This window comes from Octopus bimaculoides, chromosome 4 (genome assembly GCF_001194135.2).
Source record: "Octopus bimaculoides isolate UCB-OBI-ISO-001 chromosome 4, ASM119413v2, whole genome shotgun sequence".
NCBI classification, from domain to species: domain Eukaryota; kingdom Metazoa; phylum Mollusca; class Cephalopoda; order Octopoda; family Octopodidae; genus Octopus; species Octopus bimaculoides.
The window spans coordinates 3,883,928-3,910,778 of record NC_068984.1 but is presented as its reverse complement, the minus strand read 5'-3'; the positions used below and the strand labels follow the sequence as shown (position 1 = coordinate 3,910,778).

At 33.4% G+C, this 26,851-nt stretch overlaps 1 protein-coding gene across 10 annotated transcripts in view; it reads left to right on the top strand.

Annotated features, from left to right (window-relative positions):
* LOC106881718 (forkhead box protein P2) overlaps nt 1–26,851 on the top strand; it is a 534,685-nt gene that overhangs the window by 156,912 nt on the left and 350,922 nt on the right. For all 10 annotated transcript variants that reach the window (XM_052966861.1, XM_052966862.1, XM_052966870.1 and 7 more), the window contains one exon: nt 21,886–21,962. The gene's annotated coding sequence lies outside the window, so the exon portion shown is untranslated. The remainder of the gene's footprint in view (nt 1–21,885; nt 21,963–26,851) is intronic.

The window sequence follows — 26,851 nt, the reverse complement described above, 5'->3', positions numbered from 1 at the left end:
TGCTCACTACATTCATTTGAACATATAGGTAATCGAGGCAGATGTAGCTGTGTGGTGAAGGAGTTCACTTTGTGATGACAGGACTCCCTTTCACATTCAGATGTTGCTTATGATAAGGTTATCGTTATTATCAAAATTTGTCTGTACATTTCTCTTCCTCACATTTCTACTTACTCCCTTGTTGTGTAAGTGCTTTATTAATTATTAATTCAATATTGCCAACATTTGTACTGTTATGCAAATTGGACAAACCACTTTAGTTGTGTCCGTGCGTGTGTATACTATAAATTATTTTAAGCTACTTGTAATCAAGAAAATGGCTGACCCATCTTTGATGTTTGAAAACTGGAGGTGGTTAAATTGGTCTTCTTCTGTTGGCCACAAAAAGAAAAGCCTTTAGTTTAATCAAAATTTCAGCCTTTACTCAGAAAGGTTAATTATGTTTACTGAAACGAACACTTATACATTTACTCTTCTTCACGTTTCTACATCTCTCTCTCTCTCTCTCTCTCTCTCTCCCTCTCCCTCTCTCTCTTAACAGAGGAATGTCATTTAAATTTGCAACAGCTGTTTTGGTGAGAACTTTATTCAATGTAGTCTTAAAGATTACATCATATTATGTGAATCCACCATCTTCAGGCAAAGTTTAAATGGTCAACAAAGATATTAGCTGATGTTGATATGCCTTGAGTCTTAATGCTAAACCAAAATGGAAATGGGAGTATTTTACACTCTCAGTGAGGCCATGGTTTACAACTTGTGAGCACATGTGAAGACAAGGAAATTTTAACTCTTTCATGAAGTCACACATGGTTATATATTTATACTTGTAAACGCACACATATGATGGTTTCCTCATTTTCCTTCAATCAAGTTCACTCACATGGCTTTAAGTGGTGTGGGGCTATAGTAGAAGACACTGCCCAAAGTGACACACAGTACGAGTATATATATATATATTTAAATGCATGTTTATGTGTGTGTGTGTGTGTATTCTATGATTTTCAGTAAAGAGAGTAAAGATGTCATTATAAAAAATGCAGAAAGCCTTTTGAAATATAACTGGTTAGGGTTTCCTGGGCAAATTTATTTTGCCATTTTATCAAGCTAGTATAGATAATAAAATGGTTTAATAACTGTGTTTGAGGCAATCAATGTTTGAAAGAGGATGTGCATTTAGAAAAAAGACAGAGAAATCAAAGGGAGATAACATCACTGTAAATCTAACCATTGTATTACAAAAATTACATGAACCAACACTAGAATGTGTTATGATGTGTCCAATGGTGTATTCTTAATTCCAGTTAAGATGAAATTTGTAAAATACAGACAAAAAAAAAATTGCTCCTGGTATTTATACAATCATTGGAGATTCTTAAGATTTTTAAAACAGTTTTTCAAGCAAACATACAGAACCTCTTTTTCACACATTGCTATACGATTTGGTTTTAGAAAAAAGATCTTCCATCTGATGTTATAGCTGATATTCTCATCTAGAAGTTTCCATATTAATGCTGAGAGGGTTGTTGCATGTCTCTTCTTGGGATGTCTAAAGGTTGAAAAATAGTTATTGTATCTGGATTAAAATGTTCCTCTCACTGATCCAATGTAGCATCTGGTTATTTGAAATCTGTTGGGTGCTGTATTTCACGAGCCTTTGTTGTGGTTTTTATAATAATAATAATAATAATAATAATAATAATAATAATAAGATACACATACATGCATGCATGCACATGTGCATTTATATATATATGTGTGTGTGTGTGTGTATTATTTACTCTGCTGTCATTAAACAATGGATGAGGATTTTGCATTTTCTTGCTGAACAACCACACAAATGCTTTGTTTGTAGTGATCAAATGTTTGTGTTCACGTTATCTCACTCCCCCACCATCAAATTAACATTGCTTGTGCAAGTATACAAGTGTGTCAAGCATCAGGTGTTGAAATGAATGCGGAGCAAGGTGAAATGAAATGTTTTGCTTAAGAACAAAATGCATCACCTTATCTGGGAATTGAAATCACGATTGTTCAATTGTGATTACAACACCCTAGCCACTTGGTACTAAGTGTGTTTGGGCAATTATATATCTGACATTCATCAACTAAAGAACAAGTTTTCCAATAAATGGCTTTATTAATCTCAGCTAAATTATTTAAAAACTTCTTCTTTCAACAGACTTTGTTCCCTATTTAGTTACAAAATATTTCTACAGAGACAAGCTATATATCTGTTGACTAATTGATAGATTATATATATGTTCATTTGTTAAAATTGGGGCCTTGGGAAGTTAATAAATTCAGTAATTATTAGATTCATTTTTAGTAGCCTTTATGATAGTTATCTTTACATATATCAGTGCATAATAATAATAATATACTGATGTGGATGTAAGATAAGACAAGAGGGGAATGTTTTCATTCTGTAGTTTATATTTTAGTGTTTAACTTGGCTTTTCATTTATTTAATAAATTAAGTAACTATAATAATATATTGGGCTTAATTCGATCTATGCCCATCCTCTTTGTTTTTAATTAAAAGAAATATATATTTTATTGCTAAAAATTATTTGCTTTTGTGTATGTGTATGTGCGTGTGTGTGTATTTTGTTACATTGAATTATATTAAAGATATATTTACTTTGAAATGTTATTTTTCTTAAAATGTTACTTATATTTATTTAATAATAACTAAAAAAACAAACAAACACAAACTACTTCATTTAATGACAACTGCCAAATTGCTTTAAAGCCAATATATTTTGTTAACCAATACTTGAATCAATATTGACAATGAATAATTCATGAAAATTGACAAATTTTCTTTTGTGAAATTTCATGAAATGAAGTCTTGTAGATCCTACTGTATCTAATTGAAAAATAGCTCGATTTAATATTTTGTTTTTATTCTTTCATCACAGTGATTGATTGATTGAAGGGAAATTATAATAGTTTAATAGTTTTATGTTGTCAGTTTTGTTACAACAGAAAACCTATTTTCTCATCATTTCTTTTGAATGCTAATCTACAGAATGAAAACAGTTTTTATGCTAACACTTTCAAACTAGATTTTTTTTTTTCTTGGAGAAATAAACATACATCAGCAATATATCTTATGATTTGAAAAGGCAGCATTTCATAATGAGGAAAAATAATAGTAATTATTATGGTACTAATCATAAAAGTCTGATATTATCAAGACCTCATAATCTACTGGATAATTACATCATGAAATTTTATTTCATTTAATTTCTTTCTTTGCATCCATTATTCATTGTCAAGTTTAGACTTATAGCTTCTCTATGCTATTTTTCTCATCTCATTACAATTTGTGTTTGGTGTTTCTCTTATAATAACTTGATATTTTCATGATAGGGAAATGAATTTTTTATCACTTAAATAAATTTACTATCTTGTATCAAGATTGCTGCAAATGTCTAGAACTTCTTATCTTTTGTCTGGTGGGGTTGTCATGTCATCTCTGTTGTTCACTGATTATATTTTGAAAAGTCAATGAAGTGTACGGAACTGGTGATTCCATCTCCTCACCCTCAAATGAATGGTAGATCTGATGGAAACTGATATGATTATAATGACATATGCATAATTTTCCAGCAACAAGAATAAAATAAGAAAAAAAAATGACCCATAAATGTTATATATGCACATACATATACTTATTCTTAATATTATTATATGTGTGAGTGTGTGTTTGTGTTTGTGAGATAAGTTTGTGTGTTTGAATATAAATATAAATTCTTAGAATTATATGTATATCAGACTTAAATACTTAACAAATTGAGGGGAAATCTGGCTGGAGTCGAGTGGGGTTTGGCAGACTATCAGATATATTTTTTCTTATTTTAAATTCTGCAACTATATGTGTTCTATTGTCCACAAAATATTACAGGAATTGTTATATTTAGAATAATAATCTTTTTTCATTATTTTTTCTCCCCATCCTCTTCCCAGAAGATGAGAGATACAAGTTTCTAACTTTGGGTTTTTTTTTCCCTATTTCTGTAATTTATTCTCTTATGTTTTTATATTTGGTAATATTAATCTTGTCAAATTACAATTTTTACTAAATCAACTGAATAATGCTTATTCTAAATATTATATTTATTGAAATAATAATTTTAATAATAAATTTTTCAAGAAAATGAACAAATTATAGCTTTTTTGTAAAAGTGAAAATAAAAAACTGGAAACAAAGAAAATATTTGTGTGATAGTTAGGTTTATTTAGAATATAAAGTTTATCATTGTAACTATATCATCATTATAATGATAATAATAATTATAATAATTATAATTACCTTTTCTGCTATAAGCACAAAGCTTGAAATTTGGGGGGAAAGGGTTAGTTGATTACATCGACCCCTGTGCTAAACTGGTACTTTTTTTTTTATCAACCCTGAAAGAATGAAAGGCAAGGTCAACCTCGGCGGAATTTGAACTCAGAACGTAGTGGCAAACTAAATATCACTAATCATTTCGCACGGTGTGCTAATGACTCTGCCAGCTCGCTAACTTAATAATGATGATTTCAAATTTTTTCCACATGGGCAGCTTGACTCCAGTGCATAACTGGTACTTATTTTATCAACCCCCAAAAGGATGAAAGACAAAGTCGACCTCGGTAGAATTTGGATTTAGAACATAAAAACAAATGAAACAATGCTAAGCATTTTGCCTGGTACATAATAATAATAATAATACAACAATAATAAGTTTTATGCCTATTTTCCTTTACGAGTGGAGTTTGGATCAATTTGTTACCAGCAGCCTGCCATTCCCTCGTCATCAGTCTGTAATGTGTAAATTCTGTCAGTGCACTTTCCATGGGGTTTTGTGATTTACAGGAGTGATAGGGAGCCATAGTTTAGCGTTGTGACTGAGTACTCTTCTTTATCATACTGAATACTCTTCTTATGGTTTGTGTGCTTATTATAATATAAACCCAAAAATATCTACATAATTACTCACACACATTCCCACACCATCATCATCATAATCAATATATATCCATTACTCTATGCTTGCAGACGTGAGATGGCTTGGTTACAGCACTATACCTCACCACTTGTAAAATTTAAACATTTATTTCTGAGATCAAACCTCACCATTTTCACATCTTGTGTTTTCCTCTTCTGCAAGTTCCTTCCATTTGCATCATTTCTCCCCAACTCCTCCAGCTATTAGCCTTCAAAGGCCTCACATGTCTTTATCAGTCTCTTGCACACTATAGCTGCTTCACATGATGTCCCAATACACCTATTATCTAATGTTCATGCATTCTGGCTTTAACCATCTATCAGAACATGTATCTCTTTCTAACTGTCACATGTACTCCACATATAAATATAGTTGTGGCTGTATGGTAAGAAGTTTGCTTCCCTACTACATGGTTCTAGGTTCAGTGCTATTTTGTGGTACCTTGGGCAAGTGTCTACTAGAGCCCTGCGAACCAGCCAAAACCTTGTAGGTGGATTTGATAGACAGAAACTAAAAAAAGGCTGCCATATGTGTGTGTGTGTGTGTGTGTGATGCCCTTATAACTTACCAATTTGACAAAAGGAACCAATAAAATAAGTTCTGGGCTTTAAAAACTAGTACTGAGGTCAACTCATTTGACTAAAAGAAAATTCTTCAAGCTGCTACCCCAGCATGGCTGTGGTCTTGTGACTGAAACAAATCAAAGATTAAAAAGATTCCAGATGCATGTCTTGTTACCATTTGTCATGCACTTGGTGCACAAACTTCATATCATCTGCCCTGACTCTTTTGCGAGAGAGAAACCTATTGTTGACAACAGAGGTAAGCAGTTCCTTACAATTTTTCCACTCTTTTGATAATTTCACCACTATACTCGCACCTCAATGGCATTTATTGTTCAAATTTACACAGTGTTGGAAAGATTATTTTTTTTTTTGATTGGCGTGTTGAGTAATATAAAGACATTTGGCTAGAAAATCAGTTTTTCAGAAAATATACAAAGGTCTAAATTTATTAAAGTCAAAAAGTTATCCAATCTACCTGAAAACTTGTAAAATAAAGTAAAATGATGAATTAGTTTAGATTATATAAAACATTATTTTCCTGAATTTCCTAACAAACAAAAAGTTGAGACAACGGTGATTATATGTAGATTTGAAGGAGAACATTGAATGTGTCTCAACATCATAAATCAACATGTACTGGTTCTTCTATAATATAGTAAAGTGTCATTTAAAGGAGATTGCTTGATTTTTCTAGTTAAGACTAAAGTAACTACATAGATGCTTCCTAGTTCACATGTATCTTCTTATAGTCTATGTTTACACAAAGGTGCGTGTACACGTGTGTGTATACTTTGTAGTTCAGGTGTTCAAAATATTATTTGATATCATTTCTACTAATTGTTGATTTATCTCACATCCAAAGTAGAAGCAGCAGCAATGACCTGTATTGGCTGCATTGCAATATTTCTCTACATTTTCACTCAAATAATTTGATCTTAATCTACATCTCGGCACTTGATTGATAAAGCCATTTTTTAAATATTTCTCCCAATACTAACAGATATTTTTTATCATTCTTTATCAATTTTTTTTTTTATGTAATTCCTTTATTCTTACCTTTATTCTTCTAAATATAAGAATATTGACAATGGATCATGACTAACAATATAAACTAGTATAATATCATGGAATTATAAATGTCATGCAGACAGTATTAATTCTGAAGATCAAACTTTTCAATTAAATTCAAATTCTAAGACCTCACTTGCATGTTTAACTACAGGTTTTCAAAAATATCATTTTATATTTTCTCTGCAAAAATAACCGTGGTATTGTAAAATTAATTTGTTTAGAAAATCGTGTCCATGTGGAAAATAAACATCAAAGACGCAGAGAAAAACACAAACCATTCATATTAGTTTTTCTTATTTAATCTTTGAAATTAAGCTCCATAATTTTTATCTTCTAAATTTATTTTTCCTTTAATACAATGAAGTCTTTAAATTGATAAATCCCTTTCAGACATGACTAACAGTAATTTAGTTTGTTGATATATATATATATATATATGTGTGTGTGTGTAAGACGGTGAACTGGCAGAAACGTTAGCACGCCGGGCGAAATGCTTGGTGGTATTTCGTCTGTCTTTACGTTCTGAGTTCAAATTCCGCCAAGGTCGACTTTGCCTTTCATCCTTTCAGGGTCAATAAATTAAGTATGAGTTGCATAGTGGGGTTGATCTAATCGAATGCCCTCACTCCCCAAAATTTCGGGCCTTGTGCCTAGAGTAGAAAAGAATATATATATGTGTGTGTGAGTGTATGAGAGAGAGAGAGAGAGAGTAATTTCACAACTGATCTTCCATGCTGGTCCTCTTTGGATGGATTATTATTGTCCAAGTCAGTTCTTAATTCTAAACTACTGACAGTCTCGTCAGATTAGGAGCTGTGTCTCAACTGTACATTCAGTTTTGGGCAGGCTTACTATGAGTGAATGCCCTTCCAAACCCTAACCACTTTTGTGAGCTGGGTGCTGTTTATTGTGATACCAGCAGAAAAATAGTTGCCTTTGGTAGGAGTATAGAATCCTCTTTGCCCTCTACATGGTCTCTGTTCATTTTTTTAGGAGTACCAGTTGGGAAGAGAACTGGAGTGAGAGGATAACAGAAGAGTAATCTGAAGCAAACCAGATTAGCCAGAGTGAGAGGCAATGGACAAGTTAAATGGTGGTGGTGGTTGGTGAGGGGAGGGAGTAGAAACAACATATTGATAGGATGATAGCAAAGAGAGAGAGAGAGAGAGAGAGAGAGAGAGAGAAAAGAACAGAGTGACAAAGTAAGGCCAGCAACAAAATAGCTGAAAATGAGGAGACAGAATAGAAATAGCTTAAGTGGTGCGATGGGGGTGGGATGAGTGATAGTTGGGAGGCAAGAAGGGAGTAACCATAGAACAAAGAAGTGAGAGAAGAGGGAGTAATGTGAGAAAGATGATTGGTTGTTGAGAGATGGGGATACTAATTGTGCAGGCAGCATGAGTGGAAAGAAAACCTTCCTTGAAATCCCCTATCATCATTTCATGTTTTCCACACTGCTTTCACGTTTTGGACAGGTCTTTCCCAAGCATTTTGGTACTCCCTCATGATCCCTAGTCTTTTGAAATCACTCTTCCTTGGTCTCCAACTTTCACAGATTTCATCTACTTTGAATATTCAGCACTTCTCTACACAATTGGTATCCTTCTTATGTGCTATAGGTCTAAACTAAACCTGTGAAGTCTTTCCTTTAGCACAATAACATTACATATTTAGCAAAGCATACTCACCTAATTCCAGCCTCTGCAAATCTTTTGCAAACATTGTATGATGTTTCATAATCAGTGAAGGTAAAATTGCTGTCTGAACTTTTTTCTGTTCTGTTCTTCATCAGACAGCCTTACTTTTGGAATATCTACATTCATTGCTAAAATGGTCAGCAATGTAATGTAATATATAATAATGATATACAGGGGGTAGGACAAAATAATGGAAACACCTAGCATCATAGCATCATAATTTTGAAATATCTATAAAACTGTCAAAAGCTTGTTTATTTTAATGTTTGTTTTTTATTTATTATTAGTGTTTCTTAATATGTTTTGCTAAAATTGCAGTTTCTTTTCAGATATCATCAGAAAAAGATAATTAAAATTCATTAAAATGACAGATCTATCGGACTTGCAAATAGGTCAGATTGTTGGTGCTCGTATGGCAGATGCTAGCATAACGAAAACAGTCAAAATGCTTGGTGTAGCAAGAAGTACTGTCTTGAAAGTTATGACAGCCTTTGAGAAAGAGGGAAAAACCTCCTCGTTAAAACAAAACTCCGGAAGAAAGCTAAAACTTTCAGATAGGGACCATTGGATTCTTATGCAAATTGTTAGAAAGGATCACAAAAGTACAGCTCCCAATATTACTGCAGAGCTTAATGACCGCCTTGCAAACCCAGTTTCCACAAAAGCTGTTTGCCGGGAGCTGCACAAAGCCAGATTTCACGGGAGGGCTGCAATCAGAAAACCACTACTTTCAAAAACAAACGTTGTAAAGTGTTTAGAGTGGCGTAAAAACCTACAGAATTGGTCCCTAGAGCAGTGGAAGAAGGTTATTTTCTCGGACGAGTCATCCTTTACCTTATTTCCGACCACCGGCCAAGTATACATATGGAGACAGCCAAAAGAAGCATTTGACCCAGACTGCCTTCTTCCAACTGTGAAACATGGAGGAGGATCTATGATGACCTAGGTGGGAGGTGCTATATCTTGGAAATCTGCTGGTCCAATGGTTTCCCTTCATGGCAGAACTGTCAAGACTATTTAAGCATTTTATCTGATCAATTTCATTCTATGGTTGCAGAAAATGTTTCCGGAGGGAAACACAATCTTTCTGGATGATAATACACCGATTCACACAGCTAAAGTTGTTACTGAATGGCATGAGGAACATTCTACTGAAGTTGAAAATCTTATCTGGCCACCACAGTCTCCAGATCTCAATATTACTGAACATTTATGGTGCATTTTAGAAAAACAAGTAAGGAGTTGATATCCTCCACCATCATTGCTACAAGAACTGGAGACTGTTTTAGCTGAAGGATGGACAAAAATTCCTTTGGAAACAATTCAAACTTTGTCTGATGCATACCTCGTAGAATTCAAGCTGTAATTACTGCCAAAGGTGGTCCTACCCCATATTAAAATAAATTTGTTTAAAATTTTAAGGTGTTTCCATTTGTTTTGTCCAACCCCTGTATATTGTTATTCATGGTGTGCACAAACGTTTTATATTTGGAATCAATGTCCTTGATATCGTGTCACAACCAGTTTCCTTAGATATTGAAGACCTTTCTTACAATCCTTTCTGTTCCCAATAGAACAGATTTCTGAATTAATGCAACTCTGGTAGTTACACCAGTCTCAATAAGTGAACTGTTAAGTCTGTTGGTGAGAGTACCAAGGACACCTATAATAACTGGGATTGCTTTTGTAGAAACCCTCCATAGTCATAGTATTTTTCTAGTCAAATCCTGGCATTTTCTTATTTTCTCCTGTTTTTGACCACTACATTCATGTCCACGGATATAGCTGTATCTATGATGATGCATTCCTTTTTCCCATGTCCAGAACTGTAAAATCTGGTCAGCTGGCATGAATTTCGCAATCAGTCTGTACATTAAAATCCCATAAAACCTTATACTGGTCATCCTCTATTACACTTTCTGGTTGATGTTCATATCATTTTCTTCCTCCTTCAAATCCCCTGTGCAGTAGTATGTCCCGGGTAGTGCCTTGATCACACAGTCATGTCTGCATCTATGTCCCTTCTGTGTAAAAGGATTACAGGAACTTATTATGTACATAATGGATTCCTCTTTCTCATTACATACTCTGCACATGGCACTTTTCACAGATTTGTGTATTTGGTGGCAATGGTATTCATCTGCAATGACTGGCTTTCAGCAGCCATTAACTCCTCTGCTGCAACATTCTGTGTGCAGCATCCTGCGTTTGGGTATATCATTATTATTATTTTTATTATTATTATTATTATTATTATTATTATTATATATTGAAACATCTTTTTCTTTTCTTTCCTCTGCAAGTTACTTAGCAACCTTACTAGAGTTGGTGTTATGTAAAAAAAAAGCACTTGGTAAACTCTGTAAAGTGGTTGGAATTAGGAAGGGCAGGTCCTGTTCAACTGTTCACTCTCTGCCAGCATGGAAAACTGCATTAAGTGATGATGGAGATGCTGTTGATGATGATAAACAGTCTACATGCTCATGTGTGTGTGTGTGTGTGCATGAAAAATCAGCAAACATTCTTAGCCATTTACAAGCTCCAGTTGGATCCTGCACTGCTAGCTAAACATGAATGAGGGCGACTGATAGTATGTATATAGATACTGTTTCTCTTTGTTTTTGCAAATATTCCTAAAATAAGTATGAGTGTGTGTGTGTGCATATGTGTGTGAGAGAGAGAGAGAGAGAGAGAGAGAGAGAGATTAAATATTAGTTTGCAATTTTTGTTTCATTTCATTACGTTAATCTCTTGATTAATTATCTTCTAAGTTCAAATTCCGCTGAGGTTGACTTTGCCTTTCATCCTTTTGGGGTCGATTAAATAAGTCCCAGTTAATCACTGGGGGTCGATGTAATCGACTTAATCCCCCTTGTCTGTCCCCTCTATGGTTAGCCCCCTGAAATAAATCTCTTGATTAAGGAGCTGCATTTTCATGATTCAAAAATATAAATTTTAGATCTCCCTTTTTTGTTGTTTTGTTATGTCTTTTCATCATTAAAATCCAAGTAGTTTATGCTGTCATGGGTCAGTGGTGAATACAGGGTCAGAACTAAACTCTACGACTGGTTAGGTTTAATCCGTAGACAAGGTGTATTTATTTCTGTGTATTTCTGTCGACTAACAGTTATCAACTCTTATTTTACAGATGGCTTTTAATAGCATCCACTAATAATATGCACAATTTTAATTTGCATAAATCATCTCACCTATGCTATAATAATAATAATAATAAAAAATATATAATTCAATTTATTTTAAATTTGCAGTCATTTCTGTCGACCGTGATAATGTCTTGGTATTTGTCGCAAAATTTAAATTTCAGCATTTGTTATTCATCTGCTGTTTTTTCTCCCATATAATGACAATTGGTGTGGTTGGTTGTAATTATTAAGGTTAGATAGGATTGGCTTGCCTGTGTTTAGGCCACTGCAGGACAAAGGCCTTTGCATGTTCTCTCCACCGTCCACAGTCTGGTGTGCCGGTTATGAATTTTTACAGGGCTTGGCAGAGGGATACAGAGGAGTACAGTCAATTACATCAAACCTCAGGACACAACTGGTACTTACTTTATTGGCCCTGAAAGGACGAAAGGTAAAGTTGGCTTTGGCAGAATTTGAACTTAGAATGTGGGGACAGACAAAATACTGGAATGCATTTTGCCTGGCTTGCTAATAATTCTGCCAGCTTACCACAGAATTGTTATTATATTAATATCTTAATTATTAAGATATTATTAATACAGTAACCCTTGTAGAAATTTTTTAAAAAATCCTATCATCGTCATCATCGTTTAATGTCTGCTTTCCATGCTAGCATGGGTTGGACGATTTGACTGAGGACTGGTGAACCAGATGGCTACACCAGGCTCCAATCTGATCTGGCAGAGTTTCTACAGCTGGATGCCCTTCCTAATGCCAACCATTCCGAGAGTGTAGTGGGTGCTTTTACGTGCCACCCACACGAGGCCAGTCAGGCGGTGCTGGCAACGGCCACGCTCAAAATGGTGTATTTTACGTGCCACCTGCACAAGAGCCAGTCCAGGGGCACTGGCAACGATCTTGCTCGAATGTCTTTACACGTGCCACTTGACTATATTATTATGAATATATTTCATTGTGTCTTTACTAATAAATTATGTGTTCAGTCTTACCACTGTGTACTGGAAAGTTTATGTTAAAAGAATGTTCCAGCTAATAAATATGTAAAAATTTTAAAACTTTTTTTATTACTACCTGCTGAGCCATATGTAATAATGCTGTTTTTCTTTTCTACTAATTTACTGAATTGGTATTTGACTCAACAAACTGCACTTGCTTAATTATTTTAGGTGACATCAGAAATCTTTGTGCTTTCAGTTACATTGCATCTCAAGTGACTTCTTATACAGTCTTTTGTTAGTGTTTGATGGAATTTCAGACTGCCACCTTTAAATCTAGTCCCATGGAAGTATCTTCAATAATGAACTTGGTGTGATGGTTTTTCTTTGTACATATTCTGCAAAATTGATGAAATTCCTGATGGGTAAAGGTCTTAACTTCAGAAGAAGAAAGAAAAAACAAACTAAATGTCTATTATATATATTTACTAAAATCAAATTAAATATTAATGTGAGTTTAAACAATACATTATTAAGACTTCATACATTTGAAATACTCATAGTTTACTGCTCTATAAATGTTCTCTCATCTTTGTTGACCAAAACTAATGGCTGACTTCCTCAACTTCCTCTATATTCTCATAGTTTTAATCTACCAACTTTAATACTTGAATTTAGATATGTTTTTAATCAATTCAAATCATTATTTTCCCTCTTTTAAAATTAAAGATCTAATTGATTTATTATCAAACAAAAAAAAAAGCACTTATTTATAATCTGGTTGATCAAGCAGTAGAAAAATCAATAATTAATAACAACTATTTAAAAAGTTATATTGTTTTAGCTGAAAGTCCTTTAATCTTCTTCAAAATTAAATTGTTTCCTTCAATTTCATTGCACTTTTATTTTAGAATATCTTTAAAAGCTTACATTATATTTCAGTTATATTGCTGTCTCCCTCTAGACTCAACAGATGTTTAAATTCATCAACTAGTAATATTTTACTTTAATATTCCTCCTTAGCTATGAAATCTTCAAAATATTTTCTGTTAATTTTTTTTCCTAAGCTGTAGTCTTTGTCATTTATTTATAAAAAAATATTTCTTTTATCACTAAATCAATGAATGGCATTGTTTTTGTTTATTTCTAAAAACAAGTCTATTTTAGTGCAAAAGTGCTTCAGGCAATTTGGTATAAATAAAAGAATTGGAAGCAACATTACACTGTGTTTGATGGGGAAGCAATGCTTGAGAAGAAAATTATTTGATTTTGTTTGGGTTGGGTTGTAAGGAAAAGTGGTAAAAAGGTGATTTATGTATTGTTGTCTTAATAAAATTAGGTACAAAGATGACTGACAACACGCACAAACATTTTCAAGCCCTTTTTCTCCAGAAAACCCCCAACTGATTGTTAGTTGCTATGGTTAGGCATGCCTGATTCCTTAGACCTGTGGTCAGAGGCATTCCTGTTTTGGGGAGTATCTGGCATTACGTATTTTCTAATGTGCTTCCTTTTGTTTTTTTTTTTAAGTGGTAATGGTAATTTGAAGGGAATTTGGTTGCTTCTTTTCCTAAGCTGAGCAGCCAGGTAAAGGGTCACCTGACTAGTGCAATTAGTATTTTACTTGAATGTTTGGAGAAATTGACATGAAAGGATTCATACAATGGTTCTATGAAAAATTGGCCAAAGTGATGCTGAAAAGCATAGACTTTTTTCTAAAAGCAAGAATCCAAATATTTGAATTTTCATTCAACACTTTAATTATATTGTATTTTAGCTACCCCCTCCACTCTCTCTCTCTCTCTCTCTCTCTCTCACTCTCTCATATATTCTGTATTTTTTTTTTTTGTCCATTGTCATCTTCCTCATCATAATAGAATATGTCTTCCATGATGGAGTGATCAGGATAGTTTGACAGGATCCAACAGACCAGAGGATTGCTTTGAGCTCTACTGTCTGCTTTGGGATGATTTATACAGCTAGATACCCTTCCAAAAATGCCCACCACTTTACATAATGTACTTGGTGCTTTTTCTTTCATGACACCAGCACTAGTGAGGTTGCCATGTCATTTACAGGGAAAAAATAAAGAGAAAAACGCTCCTTAATTGAGTGGCTGATAGGGATGTGGCTTTATGCCAGGTGTTGAGAAGCTAAAGGATGAAAGAGAGACAAGAACAGGTATCTTGCTATAGAGGAGGTACATGGCTACCCTATCATTCATTGCCTTGTACAGAGGTGGGTAAGAATAGCTGAGAGCAAAACAAAAATGGTAGTGACAAGATGTTAGAGCATACTCTCAAGGTGTAGAAGGGTGAGTATAGGAGAAAATATGGACAGAGGATCAGAATGGAAAGGGGTGGGGGTGAGCAAGTTGATTGGAATTTGAGAGGTGAGTGATGGATGCTTAGAGATGGGTGTAGAGGTGAACATAGTGAATGGAAGTAGAGTGGATGTGTGGTCAGTGGCAATTATTAGTATGGTGGGTGAGAGAGGTAGGGAAGGTGGGGTTGATAAGTGGCAGTAAGAGGAAAGGTGGGCAGTGGCTGAGTAATAAACCTGAAGACAGATTAGAAATAAGGAGAAGGGTAGGAGGGGAGGAGGAGAGAGAGAGGTACAGTGACAGATAGGGATCAGATATATAAGAGAGTAAGGGACAAGTTTGTAGATTGGAGCTTTGAAGCAGATATGAGGGTGCTGCGATAAAAAAATGTGTATGTATATATGATTTATATATATATATACATACATATGTGTGTGTGTGTATATATGAATGTATGTGTGTTATATATATATATATATATATATGTGTGTGTTTATATATACATATAGATATATACTTATTTACAGGTGTACCTATATTTATATATATATGTATGTACTGTGATGTATACACACTCAATATGACTATATAAAACTTTTAGAAGATTTTCTATCCCTCATCAGACTAAGTTTAGTAGGCTGAAACTTCGTAGTCACTGTCACTTCTCTCCTTGAACATATGTATTCTCCTTGTAAAAGGAAAATACATATGTACCAAAAAAAGTGTTGGATTCATTTTTCAGTTTAATATGAAATTGTTTTCATTATAACTTGACATAAAAACACATATTGGATCTTTTTTAAAACGGGGGCCACATTTTTCATTAACGAAACACTTTGAAACTTGGAACACTGGTAGAATGTGTCATATAAAACATCTTTTTCTCTTAGTCTTCTTAAAAAAAAAAAGAAATCCCAAAGTTATTCCATGTTAAAGTTGTCGTATTTCTGTAATTTCAACCAATCACTGACGTCCATTCAGCCGATATACATTAAGTGCCGACTACATAAACAAACGATTCTGAAACAATTCTATCGGTGATAGGGTTAGGGTAAAACAGCAAATTTAAAAAGAAAAAAGCAAATAAAACGAAGAAAAAAAAAGAAAATGAAAAAAGCAAATAAAACGAAGCTATGGCTTAATCAGCCAAAGGAGTAAATGTAAACAACTGAATACTTGTCAGTGATTGGTTGAAATTATTGAAATAAGACAATTTTTTACATGAAATAAATTCGAATACAAAAATATTTTTCTGTTCTATAACACAAAATAGATAAGTATACAAAGTTTGAAAGTCTTTCGGTACCAAAAGCACTACGTAAAACATTAATGAAAAATGTGGCCCCCGTTTTAAAAAAGATCCCACATATTATGTGTGTAGGTACAGGTGTGGCTGTGTAGTAAGAAATTTGCTTCTCGGTGACATAGTTTCAGGTTCAGTCCCGTAATGTGGCATCTGAAATGTTTTTTAGTATCAGGCTTGTGATTAGATTCGCTAGATGGAAACTGAAAGAAGTCCATTATATGTAAGTGTGTGTGTGTGTGTGTGTGTGTGTGTGTGTGTGTGTTACTGTCTCCTTCCCTTGCCTTCTTGTAATAATTGTAAACAAATGTCACCATCATGCAAGTAGTGTCCTTTGTTTCCAGTTTTCTATGAAAACAGGTCTGGTCATGGGGGACATTAACTTACTACAGGTAAGGATTGGTGAAAGGAAAGGCATCCAGCCAGAGAAAATCTATCTCAACAAACTCCATACAACCATGGAAAATTGGATGTTAAATGATGATGATGATGATATATATGCTTATGAGAATAGATAAAATAATAAAAAAATGTGCAGTTACCACTAAAAACAAATGCAACAATTTTATAAAGTAAAATGTGGAGGAGATTCTAGAAAACAGATCCTTTCTCTTCTCCTCTATCATCTGAGTTGAAGGTAAATTACTATTTTTTGAAATTTTAAACAGAAACTACTTTGTTTTATGTCTCCCTCACATTTCCTGAAGAACAAGTCTGTCTCAAAAATATCTTGTCTCCTTTTTAATAACTTTCTAAAAACTCATTTTATTATTCTTGAATGGCTGAAATTTTAAGGACTGGAAAAAAAAAAAAAAAAGACAAGTATCAATCACTCACTTATTTTGATTAAACTGTGCTATATATTATTTTCATATGCAGCTAATACTATAACACTGTGATATACAGCTGTACTATACTATATATTATTGTTATATCCAACTATATTTATTAGAATGCAGTTGAACCAACAGGGTGCAACAAAATGCCACATCTTAGGATATCTATGCAGTCGAAACACATGCCAGACACAGATTTAAAGTGAATGTATTGTATATAATACTGTAATAAACATGGTTTTCACGATGTACAATTCTCCTTTCTTATTTTTTTTTAATGCTTGGTGTGTGTGTGTGTGTGTGTGTATGTATATATATATATATATATATATATACAGGCACACACACACTACTGTGATATACAACTATACTATATATTTCTGTAATATATTATTAGTAGATCAGTGATTTACAATAATATAGTAGTCATCATGGTGATTAAAGCAACTCAGCAGCAGTGACTATGTTATGATAATATAGTTCTACACTCCATTATATTATTGTTATACTATAATACTACACTGTATTATTTTAATATGCAACAATAAATGCTATACCACTCTAATATACATATATACTTTGTTACTGTTATACACATCTCTATCATGTTGTTTATTAACCACTATATGTTATCGTTAGTATAAGTTACTTGTTTGTAGTCTTAAGTTCAAATTTCATCCTAGTTAATTTTTGTCTTGTACAAGGTTTGATAGAAACGGACTAGTCAAGTACTGGGGGTCACTTTGAATTGAGTATTCTTCCTGCAGATATGTCACTATTTTTATCATTGGGCAAAGAGTTAGCAAATGGATTAAAGTACTCTGAATTTCCAAGTTCATATCCTAGCCTGAATAAACTCTACTTTATTTTCTGGACATCGCTAAAGTTTGTTTCAAACACTCATGAATTTAGGTTCAATTCCATCATGTGCTACCCTCCCATAAGTGTCTTCCACTTCAGTCTTTGAGAATAGAATATAGTAAATGGATTTATGCTTTATGTTTACAAATATTAATCCGGATGTTTGGTTTTGTTCCTTTCTATTGGAAATGCCACTTAGCAATTTAATAAACTTATTGGTTAAGGTGGTGCTCTAGCATGGCCATGGTTAGATGACTAAGACAAGCCAAACAAGACTATTACCATCTTTTGAGTTGACCATAATTTCCCTGTATTTAATTAAAACAAATTTACTGTTATAAATAACGAGAGGAGGAGGAGGAAAAAGTGGAGGTGAGGTTTTATATACAGTTTTATTCTTTATAAAGTTATTTTTTATAAATTCAATTATATAAGAAGAAAAAATAGACTTATTTCATGTATGAATTAGAATTTTTGATATAAGTAAATATATGAATATGTATTGTGTGTGTGTTTAGAATTTCTTACTTGCATAAATATGAGTTTAACTACGAGACATGTGTTTTTGTATGTCCTTCTAAATATATTTACCTCTCTATGTGTGTGTGTGTGTGTATAATATAATAATGTGTGCGTGTGTGTATTTATATATTTTACAAACACTCAAATTCTTGGTAGCTAATTTTTTTCTCAATAATGTCATGAATATATATAACAACATACATTCATCATCATGTCAATTTACATATATATCTATATATCTCCACATGTACATACATTCATGCATATATATATATGTTTATGCACACATGCATATTTATACCTACATTATATATATATTTATATGTATACACACACTCATATATAAACACATGCACATCCCTTTATATATATATGCGTGTTTGTGTGTGGATATAATAATTAATTTTCTTACTTTATTTATGATATAAACATCTTAGTCTTGTAAATATGTGTCTGTGTTCTGCACACACACACACACACACACACACACACACACACACAGCCCTGTCATTATATATACTCAAGTGTTCTATACATACACAATCAGTGATACTGTTGTCTATAATAAGCTGGAAATTATTAATTATTTTTTACCATTTTATTATTCATAATATGTAAATCATAGAACATATTCCTGATGATATTTTTCTTGTTCATCATTAAATTATTTTTTCAAATTTTGTTGTAATTTTTGACTGTAAAATTATAAAAATATAACAATTTCAGTAGATACAGAAATGTGAAGATATTATAGATTGCTTATGTTCTCTTCTCCACAATATATTTCTATCAAATTTAATCAGTAAGAAGCCTTATTGAAATTTTGATGAGAAATTTCATTATTGTTGTTGATCTTCTTGTTTCTCTATTGTCATCATCATCATTATCAATGTTATCAATGCCATCACTTACACCACTGATGATGATGATGATGATGGTAGTGGTGGAGGCTCAGCTTTAAAATTTACAATTGTTTTTGTTGTGCTAGCATCATACACAGTTAATAATAGTTGTTGTAATAATGTGCTATTTTTATCACATTCTACTTGCTTTTCCTCTGCATTTTTCAATTTTAAATCATACCATCTTCTTACTTTTATTTTATATTTCATTATATTTATTTATTAATTTTTATTTCTGTTGTTTTAAAAATATCACTGCTATACTCAGTGCCATTTTTTCTTCTTCTTCTTCTCCCTTTCTTTTTTCAAGTTCTTTGTGATTTATTTATTTATTTATTATTCAAAACCAATTTCCAATTAGCTTCTTTATCTATATAATTTACTGAATCATTTCAATGTACTTGATGTTCACTTCTAATGAAATTGTTTACCAGAAAAACAATTATCCATTCTGCTAGCTTTTTTATAAAAGTTTAGCCAGGAAGCTATAAAAACTGGTTTATAAGATTGTTGCAGGTTTTGTTTAAATTTGTTCTTTGTACAGACCTCAACCCCAACCCAGTATCATTTATCCCATGCAGTAGACTATGTCCTACCAATGCTCATACAGACACACCCACTCTGTACTCACTTGCTCACTGATGTTTCCTTCTCTTTGTTTGCCTTTAGTTAAATATGTTTTCATGTGTGTACTAGGGTGTGTGTGTGTGTGTGTGTAGCAGGTGTATGTTTGAACTGGTTTAAGCAGTACAGATGATGGTATATTCCCAGTGTATCAAGTCTTTGAACCAGTTTTTTTTTTTTTTTTATTCCTGGCCGTAACTATTTCATTTACTCTGCTGATGGTGTTGGGATCTGCATGAATGTTGCAACTTCCATAATTCTTTATCCACTGAAGTCAATAAGAACTATCCTCTAGGATCAGGAAAAGATTTATGACACTATGTAAGGTTCTCAAACTTTTCGGTCTATTGCCCTTATAACCCCACCTCCCCTCCAAAATGAAATTCAACCACTCAGCAAAATACAATGGTAATCTTTAAATTTAGTGGAGTGGAGTAAAAAAAAAAAAGGATTGGTGTAATATATACATTCATAAAATCTGCTGTCAAATATTGCCTGCTTTAATCAGTTTTAATGTACAATTTATGAATGTTTCAAATGTTAACGGTGTTCATTGTTAGAAATCAAAGAGAGATAATTTATGTAACAGTGTGTTAACAAAGATATAAAATGTATTTCTAAAACGTTGTTACCTGGTCATTACTCATTAGTTTCTGTGACAAATGTTTATTGCTAGAGAGATGTTGGTAGATTGTATTTTATCATTAATTAATAATGGATTGATTTTGTTGTTGAAAACATTGTAAACTTCCTTTTAAATTTAATCCACTAAACACCAGGAAAAATTACCATTTATGTTTAATCTTACAGTAAGCTTTCTTCTGTCTTTCCTGTGTGTGTGTGTATCATCATCATCGTTTAACATCCGTTTTCCATGCTGGCATGGGTTGGATGGTTTGACTGGCAAGCCAGGAGGCTTCACCAGGCTCCAATCTGATCTAGCAATGTTTCTACAGCTGGATGCCCTTCCTAATGCCAACCACTCTGAGAGTGTAGTGGGTGCCACTGGCATGGGAGCCAATCGAGCTGCACTGGCATCAGCCACATTCGGATGGCATCGACCACATTCAGATGGTGCTTTTTACGTGCCACTGGCACAAGAAGCCAGTCAGGCAGCTCTGGCAGCAACCCACGCATGAATGGTGCTTATTGCATGCCACCAGCACTGGCATTGGCCACAATTACAATTTCCATTTGATTTGATTTGATTTGATTTTGATTTACTTGACTCAATAAGTCTCCTCAAGCATGGAACGTCGCCTGATGATTCAAAGGTACCTTTTAAACGAGCTGGCTATGTGACACTAGTGTAGGCTATGGCTGTGATCTCACTTTCCTTGCTGGGTCTTCTCAGTCACAGCATATTTCCAGAGGTCTCAGTCTTTCGTCATTGCCTCTGTGAGGCCCAATGTTCAAAGGTCATTGCTTCACCACCTATATGTATATATATATATAAAATAGGTAGCTTTCTATATTTCAATTTAATCTATATTTTAATAAGGACCGAATAGTGTAGGATTGTCATTTGCATGTAAAACCTGTTATTTAAAAACTTCAACAGGCACAATTAATTGCAAGAAATTATCAAATACCAAGAACTATTCAGAGAAAATGCGATGAAGTAGTTTAGCATCCTGATGCAGTGGAGGTAAATAATGCTGTAATAAAATTCCTTCTAACTGAAGGACTTTATATTGTTAATGTGATTGGAACAAGACTTGGTGACTGCTTAGAGTGGAGTGAATATCCAGGTGAAAATGTATAATTTTTAATGTTAGTCCACCACATTCATCACCTGTTTAGTGTGTTTTTGTGTTTATTTCATCATACATTTATATATAACTAAATCCACTTTGAACTATTGAAAACCTTGGAAATGAAAGTAAAAATGTGTTGCTCCAGATATTCTTACACTCTTTTATATTTGGACAATGAGCTTACCTTCTTCAGGTCAATCAATTCTTGTCTGTATTTTTTGTCTTCAACATAGAGTGAAAGAAACAAACCAGTTCAGATCATAATGTTAAGATATTGATGAGTTGATTGTTATCTGAAATAATTTCATCTGCTTCTTATTGTAGCCGTGACTGGAGAAATACTGAAAATTACCATGGCTAAAGAAGATTTATATCGACCAATCTTTACTTGAAATTCTAAAGTAAGCATTTCAGCTTCTATGTTGTTTTCCTTTTAATCACTTCTGTGCTTTATTAAAATTATAAATTGTCTGTTAAATGAAACAGGTGATATATGTATATAGTCATAGTTCATTATCTTCATGATTCTTTCTTATCATTGAAGAACTCTACAACTGAATCAAAAAATTCACCATCCTACGATGTCTCCTCAGGATAACTACCTTCTGTTTGCAAAAGAAACTGTTTGCAACATCTTTCATTAGTTTTACATCTTAATGCAACAAATGGAAACTGTGTGGATTTCTTTGCTTTTTCTTGCGAATAGACTTGATACATGCAAAGCATTTGAGGTGTTTTTTCTGACATATATTGAGAACTTTTCACGCTAGGAAAACTGAAAAATCTTGTTTGTTACCTACCAATTGTATTTCCTGAAGTTTTGGAAGTAATTTCAATAAGAATATTAAAGAAAATTGTAAATTTTTTAAAACAATGCTTTAAATAAAAAAAAAAAAAATGTTTCAATTTTTGAGATATTTGGCAAAGAGAAATTCCTCAACAATATACTGCAGTATTTTACATAAGCCATGACAGTATTAAAACATCTAAATATTGACTTTTCTGACTGGATACAAAAACTGAAATTGCTGACGTTATGAATTTACTATCTTACCAATATACTTGGCCATCTCATCAGTATGAGTTCCTTTAGAACTAGTAGTAGTAGTAGTAGTAGTAATAATAATAATAATAATAATAATAATAATAATAATAATGGTTTCAAATTTTGCCACAAGGGCAGTAATTTCTTGGGAAGGAATGAGTTGATTACATCGACCCCAGCTTTCAACTGGTCCTTATTTTTATTGACCCCGAAAGGATGAAAGGTAAAGTCAACCTCAACGGAATTTGAATGTAGCGACAGGTTAATGTAGCGACAGCCAAGCATTTCATCCAGTACGCTAACGATTCTGCCAACTCTCGACCTTAATAATAATAATAATAATAATAATAACAATAATATTCAGCTGCATGTGACATTCTATATATTGCTATGTTAAATGGCATATTTTAAGTGGTCTTCATTCTTGCTCCAATGAGATGGTCAGTTGTTAAATGATATTGAAGTCTGATGTTTTCCAAACCTTTCATTGTCTTCAAAAATTAAATATCTTTTTCTTTTTTTCTCTCATCCCAATCCATCTTCTCAAAGACTTCATAACAAACACACAAGTATCGTCTTACTAGTGACCATAGAAATAAAAATATATTTTAAAAACTTCAGTGAATATTACAAACATTTTTCTTCTTCACATCAAGGCCCAATACACTGAATAGTTAATGAGTTTTGAATCCCAATTCATTATAATATAAAATAGAAGTGGAAGTCAAAAATTATCTGCACTTTTGCCCAAACATTCTTTAGGATGGTTGCACGGTCTTCAGTAGTTTGCATACTACAAGGTGGTACTTTTGTGATTGCATAACAAAGGTTTAGCCTTGATTGCTCCACTGGCACTGTGCAATTAATAGGAACAGTGGTCATTGATCCGATCTCTCTGGTCTGAAAGTGTGTCACGGGTTGAAAGTCATCACAAGCTTTCAGTACTATACGAGGACAGTGCAGAAGTGTGTATGAGTAGATTGAGATGTTTAAAAATGGCTGAACAAAGGTGAAGCAAAAAGTGGGAGCCAGATGCCCATCAACCTCCACCACTGATTTGAAGATTCAACAAGCTTAAGAGATGGTTCTGGCAAAGTAACCAGTGACCATTGATGAGGTGGCATGTTCTCTGCAAATTAGTCATGGTTCTGCATATGAAATCATCCTCGACAAGCTTCACTTCTGTAAAGTCTGCGAGATGGGTGCCAAGAGAGCTTACTAGAGTGTATAAATGCAATTGTGTGGAAATGTGTCACTGCTTACTTGAGTGCTACAACAGTGAGAGTGAAGCATTTTTGGAGAGAATAGTCATGGGAGATGAGACCTAAGTCCACTACTTTGAGCCAGAATCCAAAAGGTAAAGAATGGAGTGGAAACACTTGATATTGTCAGTGAAAAAGAAATTCAAGTCTCTACCTCCTGAAGGAAAAGTGATGCTGTTTTTCAGGATGCAAAAGGGCTTATACTGGAAAATATTATCAGGAAAAGGGATCAAGGTATGGTGAAATGCTGGCCAACAAGCTGAAACAGCAATTTGCACCAAACACCAAAGTCTATTGTGAAAGCGAGTGTTATTGTTGCATGATAATGTACACTCACATACGGCTGCTGCCCACACTGTTGAAACCATTAAAAAATTGGGTTTCACATGGCTGGAATACTCTGCAAACAGTCTAGATCTTGCCCCTTCTGACTATCACCTCTTTAGACTGCTCAACCATTCTTTACCAAGTCATTGATTTGCTGTGGACAATGAAGTGGGAAGCTGTGTGCGTCCAGCTGAAGTGCTCTGATGGAATAAGCAACCTTGCTGGGAGAATTGCATTGAAAAGCAAGAGACGATGTTGAGAAAGGATGTAATTGTTCAACTCTTGCTTTTGTTTTAATAAATTACAAACAAGAATGCATATAATTTTTGACTATAATATAAATACAACAGAAAGTTGTAATGATTTACAATGTAAGAATTATAATTATGGAAGAAGACTGATTAACCACTTTCTTTAGCTTTTCATTTGGGTTACCAAGTTGCAAACCCATACCAGCATGGAAAACAAGACATTAAATGATGATAACGATGGCTCTCTCTCTCACACACACACACACACAGAGGGGCAATAGTTGTGCATTTCTACATTTCTTTTTAAGCTGTGAGCAGACAAATTATCAACACTCTCAACTACATACTCCTGAAAAACAAATGTACATTGATACAAAACTGTTAAGTTTGTTGGAAATGAACAAAAGAAATGAAACCCCAAAATAGTCAGAATGAGGGGAAAAGAGTGTTGGTTAGGTCTCTGTTTATGTGTATTTACTAATTAGTCAGCAACCATAATAAAATACACAAAACTAATTTCACATACATACAAACCTGCTAATACACTCAGACTCATACACACACACAGATATTGGGAGATTTCCCTGGGCAAAGTACAATGAGAAATCAGCAACTAAAACACATTACAATGAGTTTATGGATTTTGACTTATCTCATAACTGGGGACTTGAATTTCAACTTGTCATCATCTGGTGTCACTTGTGAGAAGAACCCTAGAAAATAAACTAGTTTGGGTATTAAATTTATAGGCTTTTTTGTAAAAAAAAAAAATGTGTTTTATGACTGGAATAAATTATGGAAGTGTTTTTCACGATGTTCATGTTGTAATGGCATGAGAAATTTTCCAAATTCTGAAACCGTTCTCTGCAACATCTAATACCGCCATGACATGAGAAAACGGTTCTGGCTTTGGCAGATTTCTTTTTGCCATAGATCACCTGTGAATAACTATTGAAATTAAACTTTTCCATTCTTGAATTTTGTGGACTTCTTAGAATTTTATTCATGACCTATTGATCCCCACCTAGTTTGAATACGTTCTCTGTACAGCCCCATTAACCCTCAGGGGTTTATAACAACTGTTTTAGGAATCTCTACAGTTTGAGATAACATAATTTTAGGATCAACAAAAGTTAGCATTTATAGTAATCTGGTGAAATCCTGCTACATTTGATTGTCTAGTTGATCACCTAGCAACATCACAACAATAAATGTCTTAAACAGTGTTGTGTGTACGTGCGTTACAACTGATGTAAGAACTTACATAAACTGGTGGAGTTTATACTAGTAATCTTACTGGAAAATATACACTGTGTTCTGCTACACATGCTTGGTGTTGTTTGTAGCACTATATTACACAGTAATGGTGCTGTGTTGCCATACTATGTAATAGTAGTGTGTTCCACCATATAACAACACATGACTAGTGTTGTGTTGCTACCTGACTATTTGCTTCATAACTGACTGGCATCTACAGTTGGATATCTTCATAACTAAGCAGCAATTTATGTAGACAAAAGACTAAGACCAATGTGTTTTGAAACTACAAATATACATCATATTTATATAAACAGCTCACTAATCATGTTAGCTGGCATCTTCAATGGAATTCAGCTATGGGTAATGTCTTCCATTCTTGCTAACATAAAGCTGTAGCAAGCACACACACACACACACACACACACACACACACACACACACACACACATGCATGCATGTGTGTGTGCTTGTGTATATTAAATGTAAACAGAAAATATACAAAAAAAAAAATGATAAATGAAAAAGAAAAGAAATCAAACATCTGGTCACACCTGGCACATGGTATTCCTTGTTTTGTATCCTTCCTATGTCTGTGTTTAGATTTAATATATACAAATTTATTCTTTGAACAATCCTGGCTTAATCATAAATTAATTGGTTTGTGTATTTCTGTGTGTGTGTGTGTGTGTGTGTGTGTATGTGTGTAATATTTTTCTTAAAGTATTTCTTAAACTATATTTATTTGTTGCATCCAAAGTGTTTCAGACTTAGATTCTTGTTTGCAGCTTTGGAAGAGATCGGTTTTGCTTCTTCTGCATGTTAAACACTTCACTGGGGAAAGGAGAATTTTAGAGAAGCAATTTAACTTATGCAAATGGTCATATTTGTAATGTCACCTGGCCTATAATATTATTTTCAACTCTCCATAATAATTTCTCTGTACAAAACTAAAACTGTAAAGCATGTTCTTCTCAAATGTTGGAAAAAGTAAAGATTAAAAAAGAATTTATAAAGATGACACAATTAAATACTTAAAGGGAATTGTGGAAATTAGTGTTATGAATATATAGTTTAACACTTGTTAAAAGTTAAGGAATGTCTCTGACAAACAAAGATAACTACTGGTAAATTCATTATATAGATCG